Genomic DNA, 22,715 nt, shown 5'->3' on the forward strand with positions numbered 1-22,715 from the left:
GAAAGACAAGGATTCACTTATTGATATTCTTGAAGACCGTGCGGTGAAGAGACAGAGAGAGCCAAAGGGTTTATCTTCCTCTTGCATGCCTCAACCTTCCGGTGCTTGGAAGAAGATTGTTGATCAGCTAGTTCTTGAGAAGGATCAGATGAAGACTTCCTTTTAGTCCGAGATTCGACACATCCGAAGGAAGTATGCACCCATAGCCAAGTCATCTAGTGCAGTTGCTAAGGGATCCTTAGGATGATAGTTTCCTTTTCTCTTGTAATTGTACTTTGATTTCTGAAATTGTACTCAGTGTAATCCTTCCAAATTTTATGAATAAAAAGATATTTTATGGTCAATCAAATTGTTATTATTATTGTTTGAATATATACATATTTGCAAATAAGACCTCATATATTATTTGAAATTAAAAATAATCAAAAACATTGCATTTCATGCATCATTTGCATAACAGGTTTTTGTTGCCAGATGTTTTATCAGTTCTTCTTTTGTGCATAAGCCAAGCTGACTCACCACTATAATACTCGCGCTAACCAACTGAAGAGGATGAAGCATATAGAGCAAGAGAACTAAGAGTTGAAGGACTAGATCGACAGACTTACGACCCTGATGGAATCTGTGATTGCTGCTCAGAATCAGTCATCATCCACTTCGGCAACTCCTCTTCCTCAGAGGACCGTTATTTCTGAGGTTGCTACTTCAACTATTCCAGTTGCCGCTGCCAGTCAATCCATTCCTTCTATGCCGGTTGGATTCCCTTGGGGAATGCCGTCAAACTTTATGCCAGAAGGGTATGCGCCCACATTTGTTTCTCTGCCGGCATCTAGCCCAGTCATGTCAGTGCCAACTCCGGTTGTTCACATTCTTCCTCGTGTTGAGGATGCTATCTACCATTCTGAGCCGTCTGAGGGTCCAGATGTATACGAGAAGATAGATGAAATGAAGGATCAATTCCTCGAGTTGCGCAAAGAGTTGAAGAATTTGAGAGGGAAATACTTGTTTGGGAAGAGTGTTGTTGAACTCTACTTGGTCCCCAATGTTAAGATCTAGGTGAAATTCAAGGTCCCAGACTTTGAAAAGTACAAAGGAAATACTTGCCCGCTAAGCCATCTTGTTATGTATGCCAGAAAAATGTATACTCAGACTGATAATGATCAATTGTTGATTCACTATTTCCAAGACAGTTTAACTTGAGTTGCCTTAAGGTGGTACATGGGTCTAGACAATGCAAGCATCCGTACTTTCAATGACTTAGGCGAGGCCTTCGCCAAGCAGTATAAGTACAATGTGGATATGGAACCTGCTAGAGACTTGTTGAGGTCAATGTCTCAGAAGGATAAGGAGACATTCAAAGAATATTCCCAGAGATGGAGAGAATTGGCTGCTCAGATAAGTACACCTCTTTAAGAGAAAGAGATGACGAAGATCTTCTTGAAGATGCTGAGTTCGTTTTATTATGAACGTATGATTGCGAGTGCCCCCAATGATTTTACCGAAATGGTAAACACGGGGATGAGGCTAGAAGAAGAAGTTCGTGAAGGACGTTTTTCTAAAGAAGAGGTGTCAGCCAACAAGAAGTACGGTGGCAGTTTCTCTAAGAGGAAGGAAGGAGAAGTTAATTCAGTATCAGTGGGGAGGCATATGAGGCCTCATGTCAGAAAGAGTTCTCAACCTCATCAACATCAACATCAAGTTTCCTCAGTAATTCCGGTTTTTTCTAACAATTCTAATCAATCAGTTCCAATTCAGCAACAACCGCAGCAAAGAACCAACTACAACAACAATAACCACCAACAAAATTTTGAGAGGAAGAAGGTCTCCTTTGACCCTATTACTATGACTTATGCAGAGTTATACCCGTCATTGGTCCTCTAGAATCTCATTCAGCCAAGAAATCCTCCACAAATTCCTGAGCCACTACCATGGTGGTTCATGCTTGATATTCGTTGTGCTTTTCACCAGGGAGCCCCTAGTCATGATATAGAGAATTTCTATACTATAAAATATGAAGTTCAGAAGCTTGTGAAGAGTGGTATGGTGTCCTTTGAGGACAGAGAGACAAATGTGAAAGCCAATTCGTTGCCTGCTCATTGTAACACTTCTGTCAACATGGTGGACGACTGTCTAGGGAATTTTAGAGTTTTTGATGTACGACGTATCCGAAGATCTCTGGTGGAGATGCATAAGACTTTGTGTTTAATCAGTGACTGTGAACATGACCATGATGGTTGTGTCATTTGCAGCGTGAACCCCCGTGGGTGTATGGTTGTCAAGGGAGATATCAAGAAGTTGATGGATGAGAATGTAATCCAGATTCAACAGTCGAGGGATATGGGAGATGATGGGAACGTAATTGTTCCAGTATTCAAGACCCCTGTGCGGATTATCATTCAGTTTGATAGTAGTAGCAACAATAATGTCAATAGATCGGTATCGCCTTTGGTCATACGGTTAGCGGGCCCCGTCCCTTACTCATCTGATAAAGTTGTGACATACCAATATAATGCCACTATGATTAAAGATAGTCAAGAGCTTCCTCTACCAGTTATAGACTCAGTGGTAGATATTGCAGATATTACGAAGGTGACCCGTAGTGGTCGTGTGTTCAGTCCAGTTTTCCATAAAGCAATAGAGGATGTTTTAGAAAGTAAGAAGGCAGAGATTCCTGTAGTGAATCCGATTAGTGCTCCAATGTGTCGGTCTGGTAAATCCAACAAATTGAATACTAACGATGATGATGAGGTATTAAGGTTAATTAAGAGAAGTGAATTTAATGTTGTAGAGCAGCTGCTCCAAACTCCGTCAAAGATCTTTGTGCTATCACTACTGATGAATTTCGAAGCGCACCGAGAAACATTGTAGAAAGTGTTGGAACAAGCCTATGTTGAACATGATGTTACTGTGGATCAGTTTGACCATGTTGTTGCCAACATCACTTCTTATAACAATTTGAGTTTTTGTGATGAAGAACTTCCCGAGGAAGGCAGAAATCACAATTTAGCATTACACATTTCAATGAACTGTAAGGAAGACTCTCTGTCCAATGTGTTGGTCGACACTGGTTCGTCGTTGAACGTGCTTCTAAAATCAACTTTGTCAAGACTCTCCTACCAAGGCTCCCCAATGAGGTATAACAACGTAATTGTCAAAGCGTTCGACGATTATCGTAAAACTGTCATTGGAGAAGTAGACCTTCTAGTGAAGATAGGTCCGAGTGATTTCCAAATTACTTTCCAGGTAATGGATATCCACCCGGCCTATAGTTGATTGTTGGGAAGGCCATGGATTCACGAAGTTGGAGCAGTGACGTCTACTCTTCACCAGAAGCTGAAATTTGTGAAGAACGACAAGCTCGTCGTTGTTAGTGGAGAGAAAGCACTGTTGGTGAGCCATTTGTCATCTTTCACGTATGTTGATGCTGAGGAGGAGGTTGAAATACCGTTCCAAGCCTTATCTATTGCCGATGAATTGAAGAAAACTGGGAGATCCATGTCTTCTTTGAAAGATGCACAAGAGGCTATTCAAGCTGGTAGCATTGACAAGCGGGGTCGTGTTGTGGAGGTCGCCGAAAACAAGAACAAAGTTGGGCTAGGATTTCAACCAGGGCCATTCAACGCCAAAGTCAAATTTATGCAACCAATTTTTTGCAATGGAGGGTTCATTCATGGGAATGATCAACACTCAACTGTCATTATTGAAGACAATGGTGATGAAGATAAAACTTGTACCAACTTTGTGACGCATGGCCAAACTTGCAACAATTGGGTCGCTGTTGATGTTCCTATTGTCATTCATCATTCTAAGTAATTTGTTTTTATTATTTTAAAGAAAAATCCTTCTCATATGCCTAAGGGAGAAGTGAACATTGTTGGGTATTTTTATTATTATCATCAATAAAATACAATTTTATTCATCCACATCTATGATGTTTTATTTTACTTTTTGTTTTTTCTGAAAATGGTAATCACAAAAAAAAATCTTTCCATCTGCATAATATTTGTCTGCACTCCACTTCTCTAAAATCAAAATATCAAATCATAATGCAGGTTGATTCTGAAACCCATTGAATACAATGATCCTACTCCCTCTCCAAACTTTGATTTCCCTGTGTTTGAAGCTGAGGAAGAGATTGATGATGAAGAAGTATCTAATGAGTTATCCCGTTTACCTGAGCATGAGGAAAAAGCTATTCAGCCGTTTGAAGAGAAGATTGAATTAGTCAAGTTGGATTTTGAGGATGATGTAAAGGAAGTCAAGATTGGGTCCCAACTGTTTCCAGAAGCTAAGAAGGGGTTGATTGATCTTCTTCGAGATTATTTTGATGTGTTTGCTAGGTCCTATCAAGATATTCCTGGTCTGGATTATGAGATTGTGGAGCATAGATTCCCGTTGAAGCCAAAATACCCACCGGTCAAGCATAAGTTGAGGAGGACTCATCCTGATATGGCAATAAAGATAAAAGAGGAAGTGCATAAGCAGATTGATGCTAGTTTTCTTGTTACCTCCGAATATCCACAATGGCTGGCCAACACTGTGCTTGTTCCGAAGAAAGATGGAAAAGTACGCATGTGTGTTGATTATAGAGATTTGAATAAAACCAGTTCGAAAGATGATTTCCCTTTGCCATACATTGATATGTTGGTAGACAATACATCTAAATTCAAAGTCTTTTTGTTTATGGATGGATTTTCCGGTTATAATCAGATAAAGATGGCACCTGAAGATATGGAGAAGACCACATTCATTACACCTTGGGGAACATTCTGTTATCGAGTGATGCCCTTCGGTCTAAAGAATGTTGGTGAAACGCACCAGAGAGCTATGACCACTCTTTTTCATGATATGATGTATAAAGAGATTGAAGTTTATGTTGATGATATGATGGCCAAATCAAGTGATGAAGAAGAACATGTTAAGCATTTATTGAAGTTATTCCAGCGTTTGAGGAAGTATAAACTCCGTTTGAATCCCAATAAATGTACTTTTGGTGTTCGTTCTGGTAAGTTGTTGGGCTTCATTGTCAGCGAGAAGGGTATTGGAGTTGATCCTGCCAAGGTCAAAGAAATTCAAGAAATGCCTGCGCCCAAAATTGAGAAGCAAGTCGGAGGTTTTCTCGGCCACTTGAACTATATATCAAGATTTATATCGCATATGACTGTCACATGTGCGCCACTATTCAAGCTTTTTAGGAAAGATCAGTCTTGTGATTGGACCGAGGATTTCCAAAAAGTTTTTGATAGTATCAAAGAATATCTACTTGGACCTCCAATTTTGTCTCCGCTTGTTGAAGGAAGACCGATGATCATGTTTTTTACTGTGCTTGATGAGAGTATGGGCTGTGTTCTTGGTCAGCAAGAGGAATCTGGAAAGAAAGAGTATGCAATTTACTACCTCAGTCAGAATTTCACCGATTGCGAGACTCAGTATTCTATGCTTGAGAAAACATGTTGCGCATTAGCTTGGGCTGCTAAGCGTCTACGCCAGTATATGTTGAATCATACTACTTGGTTGATATCCAAAATGGATCCAATCAAGTAAATTTTTGAGAAGCCTTCTTTAATTGGGAGGATTGCCCGCTGACAAATGTTGTTATCTGAGTATGATATTGAACATCAATCTCAAAAAGCAACTAAAGGCAGTGTCTTGGATGACCATTTGGCTCACCAATCTATTGAAGATTACCAGTCAGTGCAATATGATTTTCCCGATGAAGAGATTTTGTACTTGAAGATGAAAGATTGTGACAAACCATTGCTTGAAGAAGGGCAGAACCCGGTTCCCATTAGGGCATGGCGTAGCGGGGTATTCGTTACCTTTAGATTTATTTACTAAATCGAAAGTAAATCATACGATTCGAGTCACCACCACACTTCTATTTATCCAAAGGAAATGTTAGAAAGGGAACAAAAACCGAGAAGTTTTATCAAATCAAAAACTAATAAAAATGTCAGAGATCTGGGTAAGGGGGTTGGTTATGCAATGGGAAGGTTTTAAGCACCCAAAGCATCCTTAGTACTCTAAGGGAGCCCATTTTACAAATGTTGTATGGTAGGTTGGTATTTGTGAAAAAATATTGGTGCAAACATGATTGGGGAGATGAGAAAAGAATATACAAGTTATTTAAAATTTTGTGTTTGAATGGATAAACCCATTGCCTACGTACCATCTTAAAAGGTAGGATCAAAACCTCGTAGTTCGGGATAAAAATCTCAAATAAATTGGTGAATTGATTGGTCAAAATCCTTAAGGTCTTTTGTTATCAAAGGGAGAAAACTCAACCTAAAACCACAAATCCACCATGTGATGAGAGCTTCAACATGCTAGTGAGGGGTTAACCCTATAATAAGCACGGAAGACTTATAGTCCATCACTAAGGATACAGGTGAGTATTATATCAACCTCTATGATAACTCAAACCTAATAGCTAATGTTTATAAAAGCTTTAACACAAATGGTCATTGGAACCATAAAAACAATTTGAGTGAGTTGTATTTACAAATGAAAAGTATTCACAAAATAAGGTCAAAGTTGACTTAAGATTCAGTTCAAAATAAGTGTTATGAAAAGAGTTTGAAAAAATCAAAGGCATAATGCCTAGGTTTCTAATTTTTAAAAAGCAATGTTAATGTTTGCACAAAAGTTTGGCTTGGGTTAGAGTGGAGAGAAGAAGAGAAGGGCTAGGTCCTAAACATGCAAAGATGAGGGAAGAGAAATAAAACCACTTGGAGTTCCCTTCCTGAGATCATAAAGATGATCCAAGTTGCTCCTTTCCTTTGGATTTAGCAAGCAATAAGCAATTAACTCAAGCAATCAAGCAAATATTCAATCAAGCTCCTAGGAATCTTCCAATTGGCTTTTGTATCTCTTATCTTGGATGTCCATGACAATGGTTCTTCTAAGTAGCTCAAGTTTGGGATCCCTAACACAAGAACACACAAATCAAAAAGTTCCACAATGCAATAGAAAGAATGGACAAGAGTGAGTTTAGAATTAGGGTCCTTTCAAGTCCATCTTCAAGATTAAGCATTCTAAAGGCATGAGGCCTAGTTGCTCTTCAACATATTTAGCATTCTAAAGGCATGAGGCCTAGTTGCTCTTGAAAATCCATTTAGCATAGGTAAGGTCCTAAATCTAAGTCCTTTCTCCATTTGCATTGGGTTCACACAAACAAAAACATAACAAGCACAAGGCAATAGTATATACACAATAATGTGCTCAAGTGAGCAAAAGGCAAATTGCATTAACATAAACATGAGCTCAAGTGAGCAAAGGGCAAAGGCAAATGAATTAATGTGCAAGAAATTAAATTGCATTAAAGTAAATTGCAAGAATTAAATACTTGAATTAAAAGTTAGTGATTAGTAGTTAGTGTTAGTGTGCCATAAGGCAATTTAGCGCTATGTTAAGCAATCGTAAGTGGACTAATGTAGTAGTCACACCTATCTGAGGCCGGTCAATAAAAATATAGGCAATAAACACAAGTTAGAGATCATGACTAGTAAGCCAAGCTCCTACAACTTGCCATGCCAAAAGAAAAGAAGAATGATCTTGTATGGATTTAGGTGTTTTGTTTGACCAAGAAGCAACCTATCTCTAATGCAAAGAAATTCACTTGATCTTTGATCAAGATGAATTTGATTTGGATCAAAGAAGGTTAAGCCCCTCGTATGTCAAGGCTAACCACCAATCATTAACTCATTGATCAAAAAGAAAAGAAGAAGAAGAAGAAGAAGAAGAAATGGAATGTACAAAGTTAAAAGTCAAACAACATAACCAACACACATTGACCAAATATGAATGGAATCAACATCAATCAATGGTAAACAGAAGTGAGATGAAGCTTAGAAGTCAAGAAACAATAAAAATATCTTTGGTATTTTTTGGAATTAAAATAATAAAAAAAAAGGTCAAACTTCAAATCCAATTCAAATCAACTTGGAAAAGTCCAATTGGATCATCATAAGTTCAACATGGTTAAACAAGGTTTGACAAAAAATTTCATCATTTTTTGAAAACAGAAACTAATTTTAAACAATTAAAAATGAAGAAAAATAACATAATTGAACTAAAATCTCAAATAAATCTCAAATCAATTAAGAAATTGATGAGAATATTTTTCATAGATTCATCATCATTCAAAGATGTTAAGAAAATATTTTTGGCATTTTTGAATATTGGAAAGTATTTTAAATGAATTAAAAATAACCAGAAAATAAATAATTCACAAAAAATATTAAATGGAATCACAAAAATAATTAAAAATCATTTTTAGAAACTAGAATTCAAGAGAAATTTTTTGCAATTGGTCCCATATTTTTGTGATTCCAAATAAAGAAGTTATGAATTTTTAGAAATAATTGGAATAAAAGAAAATAAAATGGAATTTCAGAAATTGCAAAAATCAAGAAGCGTCTAGTCAAAGCTTATTAAATGACGTGGCTGATCAGAAGGCAGTGTAGCGCGCGCTCATGATAGACTCCAGTCAACAGCATCACATGTGGTATTTAAAAAAGTCAAAACAAAGCATGACTATGATTAGATCCCCAGAGCCAGATCCAAGGGCCAGGAACTCATCCACGTGGGGACGGTGGTGGAAACCATCGTCTTCTCCGGTGAGACTCACTGTTCCGGCCAGAGTTGCAGGTTTCTCAACCTCCACCATAATGCACGATCCATACATCATTAGAAAGCTGGGGTGATATACATCACCCCTGTAACCTTAGTTTCTACTCTAGACTCTCATAGAAGGAGAAATCTGAGATAGAAAAATGAGGTGTTCAATCTGAGTTTACTCAATTCATAAAATTAAAAGCACAAATCAATTGCCTCTCACATGAGGACTTCAGAGTTACCAAGCAATACAAAAAATGATAAATATCCAAGGAGTTTCGAATGAAAACAGTTTGAGAATCAACCTTTGAAGAGCATCTTTTCAATGCTTAATCTACTCCAATTCTTTGATGCAGCTTGGTCTTGAGGTAGCAAGGAAGCAAGGCTAAGGAATTGAAGTTCAAAGATCAACCAATGAAGTTGAAAATTGAACTTGAAAAATTGAGAGAAAAATCAAAATTCTTTTGAGTGGGGGTTTGGATTTCACTTCTGCAGAATTTCAACCACCTTTAGGTTGAAGTTTGAAGTGAATGAAGCCTTCTATTTATAGGCAAGGATGATGCAAGGCATGAAGAAACTCGTGTGCATGTGAAGTTGGGTCCTCCATTCATGGGTCTGTACAGGCGCATGGGAGGCCCAAAATCCATTGCAAATGCAAGCTGAGATGAATGTGAGATGGTTTGGACGTGCAGATTTCATTGTATTAGCTTGTGCACAAAGATTCAACATGGTTTCCATAAATGATCACAAAACTTCACCTTTTCGAAAATGCCATTTGCAAAATTGAAACATAGGCATGTGGGTAATGGTTGGAAAGGTCTTGATATAAGGAACAAATGTTATGTTGAACAAAAATCCATTTGGAGTTGGGAAAATATTGAAAATAGACCATGAAGTTCAATGTGCAAAACATGTATATCGAAATTTTGCCAAAATGGACCAACTTCAAGCCCTTATGTTTCAATGATACAAGAGTCAAATGACAAAATCTTCAACATAAAAGTTGTATATATTTTCAAGACAATCCATTTGGACTTAAAGTTTGAATCATTTGGATTTTTTATGAGAAAGTTATGGGCACTTGAAGTTGGACCTTTTCACATTTCAATGACTTTGGTCCAAAGTGACCTATAATGTTTTGTATTATCACATGTGTTTATTTTAGGATTATGAAATTTTGTCCAACATAAAAATTGAATTAGACATCTTAAATTTTCCAATTCATTTGGTCCCACATCAAAATCATAAAAAATGAAGGAGTTAGGTCCTTGGGAAGTTGACCCAAAATTAGGGTTTCGGTCAAAATGACCTATAATGTTTTGAAATTAATGATGACCTTAAAAGTTTCAAATGAAATGTTGATGAACATGAAAGTTGTTCATATGGTTCTTAAGAACATTTTGTCTCTTGGGGTCATCATCATTTGACAAACACATCAAAAGTTAGGTCTCAGTGGATTTCAAAATAGTCAGATGAATTGACTGATCAACTTCTCAAAGCCAAACTTCAAATCTTGATGGATAAATGATTGAGGACACCCACATAGGCTCATATATTCATAAAATGATGAATGAAATAACTTCCCTTGATTTTATTTGATCATAGGTTGAGGTTGCTTCATGAGCAAGGCGCAATCAATGCATAGTTGAATTAGGGTTTCCTTGGGAAACAATCCTCAAGCCCTTTGGATTATCTTGATCAAATTGACAAATTGAAATACTTGGGAGACATACATGATGATTGAGAGCTTTGGGAACCATTGTCATGCTTGCTTTCAACTTCATTTGGCCACTTCAATGAGTATAGGGGCCTCCTAGGAGCCTTGGATCACATGATTGCTCAAGCTTCAAAACAAACAAAGTTAGTGACATATTTTTGTGCTTTTGGTTAGTAAAAAAAATGAGAAAATCAATAATATATAATTCAAGCATGCTTGGTGGTCTCAAACCAACTCACACAAGTCCCAACCCTAGGGTAAAGGAGCCAAGATGCTATGATCCTTGAGGCAAATGCAATGAGCAATGTTATGATGCCATGAGGGATCTTAGGGTCAAAATTAGGGTCTTACACATGGTATTTGATGGAACTGTTAATTCATATGGTAATGGCATTGGGGCAATGGTTATTACTCCTCAAGGAACTCATTTTTCGTTTATAGCTAGATTTTACTTTCAAGTGTACAAACAAAATGGCTGAGTATAAAGCTTGCATTATGGGGCTTGAAGAGGCCATTGATCTCAGAGTTAAATATCTTGACGTCTATGGAGATTCAACTTTGGTTGAAAATTAGATCAAAGGAGAACGGGAGACGAATCAACCTGGTTTAATACCATATAGAGACTATGCGAGGAGGATTTCAACTTTCTTTACAAAGGTTTAGTTTCATCATATCCCTCGAGATGAAAACCGGATGGCAGATGCTCTTGCAACATTAGCTTCAATGATTATGGTAAAATTTTGGAATGAAGTTCCCAATTTGACTGTGATGCGTCTTGATAGGCCAACTCATGTGTTTGCTGTTGAAGAAATCAAAGATGAAAATCCTTGGTATTTTGATATCAAGTGTTTCCTCCAAAGTCAGATTTACCCGTCTGGGGCATCTTTGAAAGATAAGAAGACTTTGAGAAGATTAACTGGCAACTTCTACCTGAATGGTGATGTGCTTTTTAAGAGAAACTTCGATATGGTTTTGCTCAGATGCGTGAATATACACGAAGCAGACTTATTGATGACTGAAGTCCATGAAGGTTCCTTTGGTACTCATTCCAATGGACATGCTATGGTAAATAAGATATTGAGAGCAGGTTACTATTGACTGACGATGGAATCTGACTGTTGCAAGTTTGTGAAGAAATGCCACAAGTTTCAAATTTATGCAGATAAGATTCATGTTCCTCCGACACTATTGAATGCCATTTCCTCTCCATGGCCCTTCTCCATGTGGGAAATTGATATGATTGGTATGATTGAGCCTAAAGCTTCAAACGGACATCGTTTTATTCTGGTGGCTATTGATTACTTCACAAACTGGGTTGAAGCGACATCATATGCGAATGTGACCAAGCAAGTTGTTGTAAGGTTTATCAAGAATCAGATTATATGTCGTTATGGTGTGCCAAGTAATATCATTACTGATAATGGATCGAACTTGAAAAATAATATCGCAGAAGCTCTTTGCAAACACTTCAAGATTGCACATCATAATTCTTCTCCCTACAGACCTAAGATGAATGGGGATGTTGAAGCTGTGAATAAGAACATTAAAAAGACCATTCAAAAGATGGTGATAACATACAAGGATTGACATGAAATGCTCCCATTTGCTTTGCATGGGTACTGTACATCCATCCGCACTTCAACAGAGGCAACCCCTTTCTCTCTTGTTTATGGCATGGAAGCTGTGCTCTCAATAGAGGTTGAGATCATGTCACTGCGTGTGCTAATGGAAGCCAAGTTGACATAAGCGGAATGGTGTCAGACCAAATATGATTAGTTGAATTTGATTTAAGAGAAAAGATTGACTTCCATGTGTCATGGTAAGTTGTATCAGCAGATAATGAAGAAGGAATTTGATAAGAAGGTCAAGCCTCGTACGTTTAGAGAAGGTGACCTCGTGCTCAAGAAGATTTTATCTTTCAAACCTGATGCTAGAGGCAAATGGACTCCTAATTATGAAGGCCCATATGTTGTTAAGAGGGCCTTCTCAGGCGGTGTATTGATTCTTACAACTATGGATGGTGAAGAGTTCACGCGTACTATGAACGCTGATGCAATCAAGAAATACTTCACCTAAAAAGAAAAGAATAGCTCGCTAAGTTGAAAACCCGAAAGGGTGGCTTAGGCAAAAATGAGCGTCTAGGTGGATTGAAAACCCAAAAGGGAGATCCAGGCAAAAATTAGAGACATAAAACAAAAAATTTATCCCGGTAGATTGAGTACTCCACCTTGGGGAAATCTAGGCAAAAATTAGGGATTATGGCAAGTAACTGCACCCGACCGGTTTTGAGCAAGTCATTTGGTTCTGATTCATCATTTTCAACCGAAGACAAGCACAATAGATATTGAAGTTGGTAGGGAGAGTAGTGATCATCGTATTCAATGTTGCCATTTTCCATGTAAATTACAATTTTCAAACCTTGTAAAGATCTATGGAGTCTCGTCATTTACGGACTACCATTCTATTAAATAAAGTTGAGCTTTTATCCAATTATTTCTATTCTTACTTACTTTTGCTAAATAAAATTGAATTTTTTATGATAATAATTTTGAAATAAATTCATGGGTAATTATTTTTCCTAAAATAATAAAAACATTCACTTTGAGAAAAATCGATTTCAGCAAGGAATGTCAACACCAATCTAAGAACATGTAAGTCTTGAAGTGTGAAGCATTGTTGGCCTTCCCCAAGCAACTGGTTTAGTAACTCTTTTCCTCCCCAACTGATCCCCTGCTTCGGTAATATTATTTACCCATGCAAATTTGGTGTGTCTTTCCTCCTTCAATTAAAGAGTGTCACCCCCTTAAGCAGAAAGAGTTTAACCTTTCTCATTCCCTACTGAGTTATTTCCTCGTGGATGATTACTATTTTAGTTTCCTCCCTAGTTAATTATCTGGATGGAATCACTTCCCTTGAGTTACATCCTCATTGGGTTCAGTCTTTATTTGATCTTTTCTTTCTAGTTATTACCTAGATAGATATTTTGGTCCCCTAAGAGTCTATTACCCAGTAACTGGTAATATTCTTCTCAATGATTGAGTACATCACTTTTTCCTAATACCCGATAAAAAGTAATCTACTTCTTTTGTATTCCCCAGCGGATTCGTTTTCACGTTTTCCTAGTGAGTTTATCCTTGATATGTTCATCCTAACCGATGACAAATATTCTTCCTTTTTGGTTTTCTACCCAGTAAAAGGTAGTTGTAATCCCTATTTTATTCCCCAGAGAGTTTATCCTTGATATTTTCACTTTGATCGATGATAAATTTTCTCTTCTCTTTGGTATTCTACCCAGTAACTGGTAGTTGTAATTCCTACTTTCCCTTTCCGAGTCTATCCTTGATATGTTCACTTTGATAGGTGATGAATTTTCTCTCCTTTTTGGTATTCTATCCAGTAACTGATAGATATAATTCCTATTTCTCCCTGGAAGTCTATCCTTGATATGTTTACTCTAACCGGTAACATATATTATTCCTCTTTCCTAGGTGGTCTATCCTTGATATGTTCATCCTAACCGATGATGGATATTCTTCATTTAAGTTTATCCTTGATATGTTCACTTTAATTAGGTGACAAGTACTCTCTCTTTGGTATTCTGCCCAGTAGCCGGTAGTTGTAAATCCTATTTGATTTCTCTCCCCAGTAGGTTATTCTTACCCAGTAACCAGTAACGAATACACCCCTTTTTCTCAGCGAGTCATCCTTGATATGTTTACTCTAACCAATAATGGATTTCCTTCTGTCAGAGTGTATTATCTTTCTACCCAGTAACCGGTAATAGATAATATATCTCTTGTACTCCTATTTTGAAGTCCATTCTTCCCTAGTTGAGTTTGAGTGCGTATTTCCTCAGTGGAATCTCCTTTTCTTGTTTGATTCGAGTATTTCAGCTTTGTTCTGATCTACCCGTTTCCCCTGCAAATTCCTTGGTTCCCCAACCAAGTCTTTCCATTGATTTATTTTCATGGGAATTCCCCTAGTGTCTCCAGCAATTTTAAGTCGTAGTCTGGTCTACGCATAACCTTTTACCCCCTAGAGTCTCTGTCTCCCTAGTGAGTTTTTCCTTACGGAATGCATTTTACTCCCGTGGACCTTCAGTCTCTTCTGGATTCTTTTCCTTTGTGGAAATATATTCTCCACAAAGATTGTTTTAACATTCATATCATATGCATCATGAGGTCTCTTAGGGACCAAAATTTGTTTATATATGTTGTTATTTAAGTCCATTCTACTGAGATGATACGAATATTTTAACCTTCACATCCTCAGTTAGAATGTCCTTAATAGGGGTAACTGTAAGACCCCAATTTTGACCCTAAGATCCCTCATGTTATCTCGTCATTTGCATTGGCTTTGGGATCACACCTTGGCATCCTCCTTACCCCCCATTCATTGGGTTTGCATTAGGAGAGATCACCAAGCACATTTGATTGTATCATACTTTGTTTTTCATTATTTACTAACCAAAATGCCAAAAATATGTCTATGTATAGCTTTGTTTCTTTTGTAGGTAGTGTGTGTATCCACCAATGCCTCATCAAGCTCATAATTAGGGTTTTGAGACCCTCGGTTCAAGGATATTAATCAAGAGATGATACACATTGTTTCTAGACATAATTTATGGATCCCCATTATCTTCATTTATCATTTTGTTCAAGAAATCATCAAGAGTTTGAAGCTTGTTTGCCTTGGAAGCCCTAATTCATCTAGGTATCTTGTGTGACTTCCTCATCAATTTTTTTCAACAATTGATCAAATATATCAAGGGATACTTCATTATACATCATATTATGCATATATGATTCTCCATGAGCTCTAAAGATCAAGAGAACTTCAAGTTTGCAAGTTGGTTCAAAGAGGTTGACTAGAGAAAGTCAACTGGTAAAAACTGGGGTTCCCTAGACCCTATCTCCTACAATGTTTGTCATATGAAAATTATTCCAAGAGAAAAGGTTCTCCTTATTAAATTCCAAACAACTTTCATGTTGACATCAAGAGATAGTTTGGCTTGGAAAGGCATTTTTATGGTGAAATATTATAGGTCATTTTGTCTGTGCCCTAGTTAGAAGGTCAACTTCCATGGACCATAACTTGCTCAATTTTTATTATATGAAGTCCATCCAAGTTTCATGATCAATTTAAAGATGTAGTATCCAACTTATTCTTTGAGAAACTTCAGGTTCAATTGTAAAAGGCATGTGCCAAGAGGAAACATTATAGGTCATTTTGGGCGATTACCATTGAACAAGCAATTTTTCTCAACTTCTAAAATGCATAACTCCTTCATGCCAAATACAAATGAGGTCAAATTTGTTACCAAATTGAAGAGGTTTGAAATATCTACAACTTTTATGAAGGAACATTTTCCATTTGAAGCTCATAGCAAAAGGTATTCAAGGTGGAAGAAGTGAACATTTTACTTGGTACTTAGAAATTTTTTAATTATGTTTGATTTCCCAAACTTCCACCTCAAAATTCATCATGAAACAATCTTAAATGGAAAAGTGTTCAACATAAAAGTTGTTCCCCATGTTCTCACCTTTCCAAAAAGTCCAAAATCACTTCATTTGGACAAGGTTTGAATGACTTGCGTATGGTTACTCTTCATGGTTCCATTTGGATGAATCTCATGACCACTTCTCAATTTCAAATGCATGGCTTCATGTTACACTTGAAGCATCACTCATAATCATTTTTGGACCTTTTGACATCATCTCATGGGCCTATCACACGCCCATGCAAGCATGCACATAAGAATTTCTATTTTTGGAGAAATTATGGAAGTGTGTGGAAATCAATTGTCAAGCCTATAAATACAACCCTTATGCTCAGAATTGGGGACACCTTGCCCAAGCTTTCCTCCTGCAACCTTCCTACCACCATTAGAGGATAATCTTGAAGGTTTTCAATTGAAAAATCGAGTTTCAATTTCACTTCTGTTTTGAAGTTGAAACTCCAAGAATCCAAGCCATTTGAGCTCTCAATTCACCTCCCGCAATCAAGTGGAAGTAAGCCCAAGCCAATTGAGATCCAAATCAAGCTTCATCACTGCAAACAGAAGGTGAAGTTTGTCAAACTTTCTCTCTTCTATTCTCTCTCAATTCTTCACCATTCTCTTTGATTTTTGGTTGGCTGAAGTCCTACCAATGTACGCAATAAGATTGAGTTGCTTTGAGGTCAAATTGAAGCAATTCAGATCATGAACCTCAAATTTCAAATCCATGTATCTTTTAATATACTTGGAATTGGAAGAAATGGAGGTCAGATTCGTGCTCCTGAGCATTTTTCCTTTAAAATCATGTCCTTACTTTTTATTTTGGTGGTGATTTATGGTGGACCAGTCCGGTGAGGTCCACCGAAGAAGATGATCGGAGCTAGGGCTTCGATGGTGTGTTGGCATTGCCCATACCATCTGATCATGAATCCACGTTCTAATCCCGGCCCTTGGTTCTAATTACCATTGGTGTGACGTGTTTGACTTGGTCTATCATGGATAGCACGCGCGTGGCCATCAGATCTTCCACCTCAATTAATGAGGGAGATCTGATGGCCATTGTTCTTTTGAATTTCATTTTATTTTCTGATTTTTCATTTAATCCCTTTATTTTGTTTAAATCATATTAATTTCATTTTTAATCCAAAAAATATGGGACTTTCACCATAAATCTCTAAATATATTTCTCTTCCATATTTTTAAGTAAAATTATTTTTCGGATTAATTTTGATATTTTTCATGAATTAAATATTTTTGTGTATATTTTTAATTGTTTAAAATTACTTCTGACTTTTTAAAAATTGTGAATTTTTTTGTCTAAGGTCCTTTGACCTTGTTTGACCTAGGATAAATCCCTTGGCCATTTATTTGGTGTTTTGAAGGGATTTTAAGTTTCGACCAAATTAAAATGCATTTTAATTCATTTTTAAATTGATTTTTAATTGATTAAATGTTTAAAAATATTGTTGAGCTATTTTTATGGTCTTGTAATGTTTGACTTTCTGTTTGGGCCTTGATAATGGTTGATTTGACTTTTGTTGGATCAAAACCATTGGATTTAGGGGATTGATGAAATGTACATTTCATCTCCCAAAATGAATGGATGGTTTTGATTTGATGAAATTCCTCTCATGATCAATTTGTGTTTCTATCTTCATCTCCAACTTCATCTTCATCCCTATTCTTTCCCATTCTCTCATTTAACCAATGAAATCTCTAATGTCCAAAGGCTAATTGATTCATCAAGGACCTTGTGTCAGATGAATCAATACAAGTATGACTGAGATAGGTCCATCCCTTTTGATTTTTCTTTTAGTGTGTGGTATGTTTTAGGAGTTTGGTTCTTCATACCAAATCTCTAACATGCATTAACACCTATATTTTTATTGCCCGACCTCAGATAGTTGTGACTTCTATATAAGTCCAATTACGATTGCTTAACGTAGAGCTAAATTTGACCCTCAAGGCAAAACATTCTAGTAAGTGAGATTGTAAGTCTCACATTCTTCATGGAATTGTGTGAAGACTTGACCTTTGTTCCTTTCATGGAAGCTAGTGGAATACTTGTTGAATTATCCAAGTTGGAGCCCTTCTCATTGAAGGTGTCTTGGTTTAAGGATCCATACTTGTGAATGAATGACTAACTGTTCTCCAAAGAATGACTTAATTAATTAAAAATCACCACTAACTTTTGACTAACATTTAACTAACTCTTGTTAATATTGCTTTACTTTCAAGTCATTTACTATTATGCAATTTGAATTTCAGTCCTTTATCATTTATTGCCATTTACATTTCATATAACTTGTTTATGTTTATGTCTTTTTCACTTTGCTCATTTGAGCCGTATCTTGTGATTGTATATATTGTTTGTGTGTTTTTAATTTTGTTTATGGTCTTAGGACCTTAAAATACTTAATAACAACAAAAAGCCTAAAAAACATCTGGTGGACTGTTGGACTTGATCTGAACTTTTGGACTTAGGATTAGGCAACATTCCCTGTGCTAAAAGGACTTGGCCAATGCCAATATATTGAGACTGAGCTATTTTGAACTGTGCCTTCATCTGATGCAAGACTTGGAGATTTCTTGGGTTCATATGCTACTCTGCCTTTGTGCTTAATTGTTATTTTGACCTTGTGTCTGATGTTTTGTTCTAAGTTGATCAAGCAATATTTCATCTGATACATGAGAACACAATGAAGACTGTTAGCTATTGGAATGATTGCTTGGATATGGCTATCTTTATTTGATGCCTTGATCTTCATTGATGTCTGGATATTGCTCATTGCTTATTGTTTTTTGCTTGATTAAAGTCCAAAGGAAAATGGATTTCTATATGACATTCTTGTCTGTTGGATTGCATCCCATTGGTCAGATCTTTCAACTCTTAACTTTTAAATTTTTGCTTAGGGTAGTCTCTTCATCTCCTCCATCTTCTTAAATTTCAAAATCTCTCACTCTTTTCAAAAACTTTCTTTGCTTGCGATTTCAAACTTAGACATGTTTTAATGATTAGAAACTTTGGCCTTATGCCGTTGAATTTTTCAAACCTTTGAATTAAATCAAATTTGTGAATAAACTTAACCATAATGACTTAAATTTAAAAATAAAAAAGAACTAACAACCCCATTCAAATCTTTGGTTTTTTATGCCCTTTTACTTAAACTTTTTGTTAAAATTAATTCACCCACTTCTTTGAAATTTTTACCACGAACTACGATATTTTGATCCCTCATTTTTATGTTGGTACGTAGGCACAAGACCGAAGGTCTTGTCAAAAAGAAAAATATAATCAATGAATTCTTTTCTCATTCCCACACTCTATTTTATCAAACATCTTTTATACCAAAAACATATACACACATATAAAAGGGCTTCCTAGGAGTACCTAAGACACTTTGAGTGCTAACACCTTCCCTTTGTGTAACCAACCCCCTTACCTGTAATCTCTGGCATTTTATTAGTTTTGATTTGAAAACTTCTTATATTTGGGTTTTGTTCGTACTTTTCCCTTTTCCTTTGGAAACAATAAAAGCGCGGTGACGACTCTGGTTTTATTGACGTTAAGCTTATCTATTGCTTGATGGTCATGAATTTACCGCTACAGGTAGCCCAAGGGAAAGCCTTGTGTATGTATTATGTCCTAAGATAACAATTGGATAATGGAATTATAAAGCATGTCTCCCTAAGTTAGTGCCATGAATGCTTTTCATTCTTGCAATAAAAGATTACAAGTCCACAGTGACTCCAAATTGCATAGGTCAATCATACAAGTCCAAGTCCAAATGCAAGGGTACCAACAAGTCCTCTAAGCTACAAGCTTGGGTCATACACAAAGTCCATATTCCTCCATGATTTTCTAAGGTCATACACAAAGTCCTATAGTCCATATGTCCAATTAAGTCTTTTTAGTCTTTTCCATTTTATCATGTTTTTGTTCGTTTTAGATTGAATAACAAGATAAACCAAATGATGAAGAATGGTGATGAAGAATGAGAATTATAATAAATAAATAAATTGCAAGAATTTAAATGTTAGAAGTTAGGTGTGTAATGTAAATGTTAGAAGCGGAATATGAATGTTAGAAACGTAATATAAATGTTAGGGGTTAAATGTTAGAGATTAGTAGTTAGAATCAATCGAAATCGCAAGAATATAAGAGAATTAACAAATATCGATCATTAATATTCTAATTATTCTAAAAAATCAAATAACTAGAATTAAATATAATAATTATATTCGAAAAGCAATTAACTAAAATCAATATTCTAAAACTATAGCAATCTAATTAATATTCTAAAATTCTAAAAAATCAAGTAATAATCAATTCTAAAACTAATATTCCAAAATATACCTAAACCATATTAATATCTAAACTAAGGATAATAACAAGGTAATTTAATCAAAAATGCAGAATGGGCCTTGGATATGGAGAAGGTATAAGCCCATTCGCGGGGGTGGGGGGGAGTTCACACTGGATAAGGGAGTGTGTGAAGCCAACTAGATCACATGGGCTTAGATTGAGGCCCAAGGGTGAAAGGGTATGACAAAACATAGAGCTACATCCATCCTCCTCACCTTCACGTCAACGACTCACAAAAGGAAGAGGAAAGAACCAGGTTCTGACGAAGAACCTAGCCGTGCCGGCTTTCTCCACCGGAGGTGGCGATGCAAAAAGATAAAAAAAATCACGCCATCCTCTACTTCAACATCTCCTAATCGAAATGGGAAACAAACCTCTCCGTCTAAACGAAACCGAATTGCTAACGCGATTCCTTGACAGAACAAAGCGAACAACGACGAAAAAAGGAAGCAGTTTCGACCATGATTCACACTACAAAAATAGGATCCACAACACGAAGGGATGAGGTTCTTACCGGTGATGGCAACGGAGGACTGAAGCTCAGGTATTTCGTTCTTCGCACTATTTGATTTTGCAATCTTCTTCCCTTCCTCTTCTGTTGCAATTTGTTTATGTTGCTTTCGTGATGATGCTTTCGTTGTGATTACGTGAGACTTTGCTTTGCTTTTGTGATGGATTGTGACTCGATTTCGTTCAATTTGCAGAACAATTTGAATAATTATTATGGTGCGGTGTATTGAATTGAATCGCGACTTGCATGTGAGAGTTGTGGTTCGTATGCATGCAAGAATTGGTGTGGTTCGATAAAGATGGTGATTTGCAGAACAATTGTAGGACTTGAAAACAAGCGTATGAAAATGGTGATTAAAAGTTTGTTATGCAGATGGTGGTGAGTTGTTGTTCTTATAATGAATCAATGGATGGATGGATGGATACTAATGAATCAATGCATTAAGAAGCCTGGAAACAAGAGTCAAATAGATGACTTTAAATTAGCATGGATCCAAGAGTGAAGTGAGGTATGAAACCAAATGGATACCTGGTCAACAAGACATGTGCCAAACCCCAAAGATCAAGGCATGATCATGCTTGATCAAATGCCTCAAGATAAATGGGTTACCATGCAAGTGAAAGAGTATACCAATGTCACAAACCAGGAAATTTAGGGTTTGATTAATTGATCCACCTCCGGTTGCTGAAAAAACCCTAGTTTTCATTAGGTGTAAGCACAAAGCCACGAATTCAAGTTACATGTCTTCTTGTGTTGAACCATGTTTATGCAGATGAGATGAATGGTTATGATGATATACAAATGATTAAGTTTAGTGGCCTATATGAATATTGTGAAGGGTATGGTGAACTTTGGGGTATGACAGCTACCCCTATTTAATCTTCTCGGACCTGAATGTACGGATAGCAACAACTTTCGGACAATCAAGGTAGGAGGGGATTAAATACTAAAATTATCAGAAAATTTGCCCACCAAGAACAAATTTAATGTAATGTGAAGATAGGTCGCAAAGAGCATATTCACTGAGAGTATGGAATGAACAAACTAGTCTTTGTGCAGGGCAACTGCTAGGGATTGGAAAGTTATTTGGTAGATGTGTATTTATGAGAAGGTTTGATGTGCATGACGTATGCAATATACTAATGTAGTATGATTGATATTTTTTTATCTTTCTCTTAGCTTTATGTCTTCCTCATTCTTTTCACTTTTTTATTTATTCTTGCCTCCGCTAACAAGCTTTGGCATGTAACCTAGGATCGAGGTATTCCCGCAATATTCCGCGAAGGTAAAATAATTATGTGTTTGTAAAAGGCGAGTACCAACGGATATAAGGAATTGGAATGAGATCTCCTGCAAAAGGCAAGCATCTCAACTAAGATATGACATTTCTCGTGCAACAGGTAGCAACGACTCCTTAGCAAGAGAAATAAACATTTCCAAATACAGCTAAGAAGAACGGTGAACAAACTTCTCACGCAAAAAGTGATGATAACTCCTTAACAAAAGGTTAAGAAAAAAAAGGGAATGAGGGACGACCTCTCTGGGGGAATATGACTTCTCTCGTACAATAGGTAGCAACGACTCCTTAGCACAAGAGAAAGGGGATCTTCTAAACAAAAGGTTGAGAAGGGAGACAGATAAATTTCTCACACAAAAGGTAGTGAGAACTCCTTAATAAAAGGTTAAGAAGAAAATGGGAATGATATTCTCGTACAAAAGGTAACGAGAGCTCCTAGACACAAGGTCTTATGGGGATTCTCACACAAAAGGTAGTGAGAACTTCTTAACGAAAGGTTAAGAAGAAAGTTGGGGATGAGATTCTCGTATAAAAGGTAACGAAAGCTCCTAGACACAAGGTCTTTTGAGGATTCTCACACAAAAGGTAGTGAGAACTTCTTAACAAAAGGTTAAGAAGAAAGCTGGGCTGGATTTCTCATACGAAAGGTAGTGAGAAATTTCTCAATGAAAGGTTAAGAAGACGCATGAAGATGGATATAATTTCTCATAC

The sequence above is a fragment of the Lathyrus oleraceus genome, chromosome 5 (assembly GCF_024323335.1).
Source record: "Lathyrus oleraceus cultivar Zhongwan6 chromosome 5, CAAS_Psat_ZW6_1.0, whole genome shotgun sequence".
In the NCBI taxonomy this organism is placed as follows: Eukaryota; Viridiplantae; Streptophyta; class Magnoliopsida; order Fabales; family Fabaceae; genus Lathyrus; species Lathyrus oleraceus.